The 8,878-nt window shown below is 33.3% G+C and overlaps 1 long non-coding RNA gene across 2 annotated transcripts; it reads right to left on the minus strand.

The window, feature by feature from the left end:
- Positions 1-332: 332 nt before the first annotated feature.
- LOC114166595 lies at positions 333-2,422 on the minus strand. Of its 2 annotated transcripts, none has more exons than XR_003599969.1 (4): positions 2,047-2,422; positions 1,800-1,948; positions 1,002-1,111; positions 333-913 (listed from the first exon to the last, which is right to left on the minus strand). It is a non-coding gene; the product is annotated as an uncharacterized LOC114166595 (long non-coding RNA). The 2 variants fall into 2 exon arrangements; XR_003599970.1 differs by having other exon boundaries at positions 334-913; positions 1,850-1,948.
- Positions 2,423-8,878: the final 6,456 nt, after the last annotated feature.

Genomic DNA, 8,878 nt, shown 5'->3' on the forward strand with positions numbered 1-8,878 from the left:
CAAACAATCCTATTAAATATAGACAACATAAAAGTAACATTTTTACCACCTCATTAAGCTTTTCATCTCCAGAACTATGTTTCATACAATGACATAAGGGTCTAAGGAAATGCATATAATATATCAATCTACATATTCCAAGTATGTGGGATTATATAGATTTTCATTTATCGAACTGAAATTTTTACAAACTAAACTGAATAATTAAAAAACGGAAAAATTCACGAAAAAAATAACAACAAGCTACCATTAAAAATTGTAATTAACAACAAGCTACCATTGAAGATAATAACACTTATAATAGAACCATGAAGAATAAAAATTCAATGACAAATTCAAACATTGACAATAAGGGTTAAAAACATAAGAAATAAAAGGCTTTGTATTAAGCGCAATATTCATGTTGATTTCATAAGAAACGCCTATAAATTGAAAAACTAAAATCAATATCATGAAATATTTTGTCATGCACCTTGTTGGGGTATCAAATATTTCCTAACATTCAGTCTATTTATCCTCGTTATTCTTAGAACTGCTCAAATTTTGAATATATGCAATGCCCATAGGTTCATTGGTTTGGGGTGTTCCTCATCTTAGCTTTGACATATCCTTTGGCATCTGAAGCCTTCTCCATTCCAGCCTTGTACTTAGCCTTTGCCTCTTGATTCATTGTATTCTTTGTTAACTCATATGATTCCTCCATTGCACGTTTAGGTTGGTCAAAAGTTTCGGCTACTTTGTGGACTCCATATTCATTTCCCACGCCTATGTTATCTTTAGAATCATTTACCTCATCAAAGACATCCACAACCATATTTCCTCAATCCAATGCTTTCACTTTATCCCTAGATTCATCATAAACCTCACTTGCTTTACCATATTTCAAGAATTTCGGAATCATAATCCAAAGCTCCTACAAACAAATCAAAAGATACCAAAATTTAATCAAGAGTCGTACATGAAAGAGATCGATACAGTGGCAATGAATGAACAAATGTTACTTGATGCTATAGATATCATTCTCCCTGCGGCATTTGTGACAACATCTTCTACATTATCCATCATGTGCTCAATCTGTTGTTTTTCTTTATCCTCTTAAGCCTTGAAACTTCTGCCACAATAATTGAAACTAATGAACAAAACGGTAATATTTAAGATTAATTTGACTCAATAAGCAACTTATTATGGTAAGATTTTTTGAAGTTTCCCACATCAATTACATTGACATCTACCTCTTAACATGCTTACCAAATAACATTTATTATCCTATGTTCAGTCTTTTCTTTTTTTCACTAGATATGCTTCTAAGATAATATTCAAAACCGTTAGACAAGAATAATCTTAATCAAAACTTTCGCAGACATGAAAACCTCTCATATATGTAACATAATATTGACTAATATTAGGAAAAGATATAGGTCAGGTGCCATCTTTTATTTTTGAAACTGATAGCTTTATACGTTATAAAACGGAACATGCATGTTGGACCCTCAATCTACTGCCCTCAAAGAAACACCCTAATTCCAACTGAATCAAATTCAAAACAAATAAAGCAAGTTAATGTTATTGTCACTGGATACCTTGAAAAACATAAACCCTATAAATCCCCTAAACCTTAGTGAAAACTTTAATCCACTCACACACTGATAGTACCCTCTACCAAATTTTCCAATTCCAATGATAAGTGCAAAACAACAACACTAATATACAGAGAAAAAGCCTTTGCACCAGCGAAGGGAACAAAACATCAGTGGAAAGCATTCTAATTTCTATTCCAAAGTGAAACATTGAATAGTTACCACAGCAAATTTTTTCGTGGAGGCTGTCAAAGAGAGAAAAGAGGGCCAACCTCCAGAAAGAGATCGAAGTCGCGAACACCAATCCTCCAAGTATGACATTGTTACCTTGCGAGAGACAACCAAGGAAATTAAGGGGTGAAGGCGCGACCCTGTGGAAAAGAAGACAAAACCATGGTGAGGACAGAGGTTGTGAAAGAGATAATCGTTAGATGGGCTTGACAGAATAGTAGCAGTTCCTTTTTCTCACCCTGCATCAATATTGGTTCTTCCTTTTCTTCTTCACCTTCGTTAGCGATTTCATCACTTCGAAATGCATGAGAGATTACGAAGGCATTGCCATGAAACATGAATTTTGAAAGTGTGGATGAGAAAGAGATTGAGAGGAAGAGAATGTGCAAAGAGAAAACTAGGAAGACGATGATTGAAAAGTGAGAAATTAGGGTTCTTATGGGGAGAGGAATGATGATAGGAAGGAAGAGGTAGTGGTTTCAGCTTTAATGCCATTCTTGGTTCTATACATCGATGGATGGAGAATGAGGGAGAACAGAAACGCGAAATGAAAATGGACTGAAAACGTTTCTCTCCTCTGCCACACGGAAAAACTTTTGAAAATTAAAAAAATTGAAAACATATGCTACGTAGAAGCTTGTGAAAAAAATTTCAAAATTTTCTCTTAATAGAACCCACAATTTTTTAAAAAAAGTAATTGTTTCATGTATTTAAGTTTGCACACATTTGAAATATGTGGTTCCTAGTGTTTTAATGTTATAATTATTACTTGTCCACATTTTTATCACATTAATGGTGTTAAAGTATTTGTAAGGGGTCATGTTTAGTGCTTGCGAGAAACAGGTGATTCTTTTCTAATTGCATGAGTGGGGTCACTAGGGTCTTTTTGATAAGTGTGATTTATGAATGGTGGGTTTGTGGTTGAGAATTTTTTATTGTGATATGTGGTTTCAAATTATTCTAAGTACAACATTTATTTTCTTTTTATCTCATTTTATTTCATACTTACACATTTAAAATGTGGGATGCTTGTATGGTTGTCTATATCATCAAGTATCCAATATTTTTATCCAATATCTTTCAAAAAAAAAAAGATAATTTTTTTGGGTGTTTGTATAGTCGTCCATATCATTTGACATCCCTAATAAATGTTTTGGATACTTGTACGGTTGTCTGCATCGTCTGGTATCCAACTCTTTTATTCAAATTTTTTTAAAGATATTTTTTGGAAGTTTGTATGGTCGTCTGAGTCGTCTGACATCCATAATAAAAGTTCAAGTACTTATGTGATTGTTCGCGTCCTCCTAGTACGCGATACGTTTTCTTCTCTTAAAAGAATTCTAAAAATATAAAATTTTCAAAATTAAGAATATTAAACACTAGTTAACTTAAGTCCAATTCTCACTAGCATTCCCTTTCATTCAAGCCCAGCTCTCGCTGGCTCAATTTCTCAAAATATTTTCAAAAAACTATGTGATCCTTGATTCTGCACTGTGAATGGAGATACGTAGGAACAAGACAAGTCCTTGTCAGGTTCACTTACCAAATATTAAAAGGTTTTCCAAATCATTTTCAAATACTTTTTTAAAGACTTACATAGTCATACTTTCTCATTTTTAATGAGAACACGTAAGACCAAGGTTAACCCTTGTCGGGTCCTTTTCACTCAAAGAATATATATTTGTTCGATTTATTTTGTGAAAAATAAATATTAAAAAATAAACACATCTCTTTTGCAAATTTAATTAAATGTACCACCTTCCAGTAGGAGTTGTAGGGTGTTAATATATTCCCTACGCGTAATCGACCCTCGGACCCAAAATTTGGTTTTCGTGGACTTTGTTTAATCTTTATGGTTTTCCATAGTTTTCCAAAATAAACTATGGTAGCGATTTCAAATCTCTTTTCTCAAACAATTTCTTTTTAGTTCATCGTCTCGTCGCGATTTAGGTTGCAACATAGTGGTTCATCTACTTCATCAAAAGTCTCATGATCTCTCACAACAAGTAGTGTATCAATATTTGAGCTTTTATTTCTAGTAGACTCCTCCTCCAATTTTTTCCAATTCCAGTCACTCTGTTAATCAATTTGAAAATCTCGAATCATAATGGCCTTCTTTATTATTGGGTTAAACAACATGTATGCCTTGGTTTTTTTCATCATACCCAATAAACACGTACTTCTTGCTCTTCTATTCAAGTTTGGTCCTATGTTGAGTTGGAACATGACCATAAGCAATGTTGTCGAACACTTTAAGGTGAAACACACCTGGCTTTCTTCCACTCCAGACTTCTTATGGTGTTTTCTCATTCAAGTTAACATGTGGACACCTATTTTTCACATAGATGGTGCACTACATTGCTTCTACCCATAACTCTTTAGGCATGTTCTTGCTTCTCAACATTGTTTGAATCATGTTCTTCCTATCGCCAACTTCATTTTGTTGGGACGAGTATAATGTTGTAAAAAAAACTCCTTATCCCTTGCTCTTTGCAATACTTCATGAGCTCGGATGAAATGAACTTGCCTCATCGATCATACCTAACAAATTTGATAAGCATGTTTATCTCTTTCTCAACCATTGCTTTGAACCTTTTAAACACTTCGAACACCTTAGATTTCATTGTCAAAAAATACACCGAGGTTTTTCCTGAAAAAATCAGTTATGAAGGAAATAAAATACATTTTCCCACTAAAAGACTCAAGGGTAATCGATCCACAAAGATCTGTGTGAATCCATATGAGTTGTTCCTTTGCGCGATACTCAATAGTCCTCGAAAATGAGGTCCTCACATGCTTCTCAAGCACACACTCTTCACAAAATTTCTTTTCAAACTACATAGATGGGAGTCCACACACCATCTCTTTCTTAACCAACTCGGTCAGCCCGCAAAAATGCAAATGGCCAAACCGCAAATGCCATATCATTGTTTCATCATTCACGTCAAGTTTCAAACACCTCTTTTAGACTATCTTCAAGTCTAGCATGTACATATTGTCCTTCTTCATTTCTACTCGATAATCAAATGATCTGACTTTTCTTTCAAGTATAGTACTCGATCTTTCATCAGAATCGAGTAACCTTCCTCCATCAGTTGGCTCATACTCAATACATTGCTCTTGAGATCGGGTACATAGTATACGTCTTTGATTTCTCCAATTCTGCTATTCTTTTGCAGGTACCAAATTGTACCTCGACTTTTTCCCGCTACCTTGGATGCATCTCCAAATGACACGTGTTCGGCCTCAACTATAGTGAGCTCCTTAAAAAGGTTCTTGTCTCCACACATGTGATTACTTGCTCATGTATCAAGGTATCAAACCGAATTAGCTAGGCACCCTAACTCCTTGACATCATAAATAATCCCTCTTCCTCAACATCTTTAGACAGGAAGTTTGTTTCCTTCTTGCTCTCAAATTAGCAGTCCTTCGTGAAATGTCTGACCTTCCCACAATTATAACATTTGATTCATGAGTTGCAATTCTTAGCAAAATGATCGTACTTCCCACATGTCAAGCACTCAACTCTTAAGTTGCTTGATTGTCCTCCTCGACCTCTACCACCATGAACTCTACTTTGTCCTCGGCCATGCCAGTTTTGTTGATTGGCTTGTTATTTACCTCTTTCATATCCTCATCTACCTCTACCACCAAGGCCTTGAGTGCTCTAAGTATAAGGAACCTTCTTCTCCTTAATGGTTGCCTTTGTTTGAAGTGCTTGATTGAAAGACTCCACCTTCTTCTTTCTTATCCATTGCTCATGCACCTCAAGTGACCCGTTAAACTCTTCCACTAAGAGCACTAACAAGTCCTTGGACTTCTTGATTGCACAAACAATATTCTCAAAGTCGTTAATTAACGACCTTAAGATTTTCTCCACCACTCAACAAGTGGATAGTGTCTCTCCATTCCTTTCGAGTTGTTTCACCATGGTCTCAACACGAAAGACGTACTCGGCAACCCCATCTTTCATTCTCATGTTTTCAAGCTCACCTTTCAGAGTTTGAAGTCTGACTTGCTTCACACAATTATCCCCTTTGTATTCCTTCTCTAGAATATTCCATGCTTCTTTTGAAGATTTATCATTTTTTTATCTTCTCAAACTCGGACTCATCAACAACTTGATACAGCACGTACAAAGTCGTTTTGTCCTTTACCCACATTACTCTCAACGTAGTAGGCGGGCAATCGTCTATTCTTTAATATCATATGGTTCTTAATGCCCATTTTGGACCACATCCCATACTTCCTGGGAACCAAGTAAGGCCTTCGTTTGCAAACTCTAATTGTCATAGCTGACACCTTTTGATAACTTTGGCAAGGGCATGTTGTTATCTAAGTTGGCCATCTTGATCAAACTCTCAAACTCTCAAACACTCTCTAAAGCGCTTAGACACTAGAGTTCTGAAGCTCTCATGCCAATTTATTGACAAACAGGTCTTCGGATAAACACTCTTGTATATTATATCTTGTTGTATTTTACAATGAGGAGTACATTGTCAATTTATAGATTTTTGGACATGGTCCTTCAACTACATGCATTCAATACAACCATTACCTAAACCATAATTAATGAACCCTAGTACATGTCACAATCATTACTAGATGTACTCCTAACATTTACATTTTTCAAAGACATTTCTACCAACACCATTAAATGCAACTACTAACATTTAAGTTTACCCAACAATATATACATTTTCATTACGGAATCCTTTTATTATCCAAAAATATTGTGCTCATTTATGGCTTATTTTGACTTATTCAAACCGAATTTAAACAAAACTTGAATAATAAAGACAATTAGAACAAATTAGTTTTTTGTTTGAAAGTGTGTTAGACGATATCCTTTGATCGTCTAATGAACGTATTAGACAATATCTTTTAAGTGTCTGGTTGAAGAGAAAAACAAACTTTGATAGAGACTTTCAATTGCATAAACACACATGTCAAAGAGATAAGATATATAAATTCACTTTAATGTTATCAGCAAAATCATTGGGTGATCTTTACACAAAATAGACAATCTGATGCATGTCGTCTGATCAGTACAAGTTTGGAGACATTTGAGCTTAATAATATGATTAATTATCTAATAATTACAAAGTTATATCATTTGACCTTAAAAAAATTGCTCATATGATGAGTACAAAGTAGAGCTGTCAAAACGGATAACCCAGCCGACCCGGTTCGACCCATCACGAGTTGATTATTTAGTGAGCCAACCCAACCTGGTTCACTTTTTAGTGAGCCAAAAAAATTTGAACCCGGCTCGGCCCACCACGGGTTGGCGGGTTAAACTGGTTGGCTCACGGATTGACTTAATTAAACAAAATACAATTTTTTTATTTTTTTTTTCAGTCTAAACTAAATTATAATTCTAATTAAAATCTAAATAAACTTTAATACAATCCAACTACAAACCAAAATAAAAAAAATACAAATTATTTGTGTTGGCTAAAACAATAAACCTAACATGACCCAAATATAAAGTCCAACTTAATAAAAAACACTTGTGTAACTCTTTTATCTGCGAGTTAGTAAGCCAACCTGGCTCACCACGGGTTCAACCCAGCTGAGCCGAGTTCTAGATGAGTTCGGTCAAAAATCAACCCGTATTGAAATTTGTAAAAAAATTTCAACCCAACTCGAACTCGTGGTAAGCCGGGTTGGCTCGTAAATTCCTACCCATTTTGACAGCTCTGGTACAAAGTTAGATTGTCTTGTTTAATTATTCTATCATCTTCTACTAACATGGAAAGCAACAAGTAACAACATTCAATAGCAACAATTTAACATACTTTTAAAGGCAAACTCACTTTTCATAGATAAATTGTTATACCATTAAATAACTTTTATGCTTGAAGTGACTTATCTATTACTTTGAATTCCGGCAAATAATAGTAATAATCTTCTTTCTTGCATCCTATTCACAAATACACATCCACTATTACATTAAGAAAAACCACAACACTAGACAAAAAAAAAAACATAAAAGAATGAAGCATTTATGTCAATATCCTTGTAAAATTGCATAAGGCACAAGGTTAACAGTAGCTTTATTCTATTTCTAGAATCTTTTACATTATCACTCACTTACGTCACAGTTGAATTGGAAATTGGTATGTACTTCACTTTCACAAATCACTTGTTAATTACATTGTGGTTAATTTTAATTTAACAAAAAAAACATATTTATAAGATTACAAATTTAGAAATGTGCTTAAAGAACGGTATTCCTGTTATTTACATTTCTTCAAGACTTTGTTTCGGTTTTGTAAACTTTTTCTCTTAAGATCTTTATTTGAAATTTATAAATTATTGTTTAAAAAATTATTTCAACTATTTATTATTATCCTTCCAAATTTTCTCGTTGATATCATTAACTTTTATGTTTACAGCGTTTGATTTTGGATTTGTTATCATTAAGTTTTCTCATATAACTCAAAATTTCTTAATTTACATAAAAATTAATTTTAACTTGTACAAAAGTTTATTTTATTTATTTATCTCATAAAATTATTTAGGTAAAAATTTTATCCAAAAGTCCATACATCCATTTTAAACAAAAAAAAATTGCATCATGATTCCTTCTTGGAAGTTCTCTTTTCATATAATTTTTTTTTTTGTTTCTACAATTCATTGGATACTACAAAAGTTGACAACACATTTTCAATTTATTAGTTGACAAAACTGACTTGTAAGATAAAGTTTGCACTTACTTATATATCTTATATTGATCTTCTTTCTAATGTCATAATTTATGGTTGATAGTATATTAAGATATAAACTTTAAATCTAACTCAATTTTATTAAACCATCTTGTAAAGTAAAATTTATATTTATTTATATATTTTTAATTGACTTTATGTGAGACGTTCAATCAAGATCTAATGTCCTATTTGTGTTTTCATGTGGAAGTGAAAAATTGTCCATTACGAAATATGTTATCCAGAATCTAATTTGACACTTTCATTTTCGAAAACATATTCTGGATAGTTTTTTCTTCTACAAAAATTAGGGATAGCATTTTTCGGTTTACGTATTACACAACTACACTTTACATAAAC

Source organism: Vigna unguiculata, chromosome 10 (assembly GCF_004118075.2).
Source record: "Vigna unguiculata cultivar IT97K-499-35 chromosome 10, ASM411807v1, whole genome shotgun sequence".
Taxonomy (NCBI): domain Eukaryota; kingdom Viridiplantae; phylum Streptophyta; class Magnoliopsida; order Fabales; family Fabaceae; genus Vigna; species Vigna unguiculata.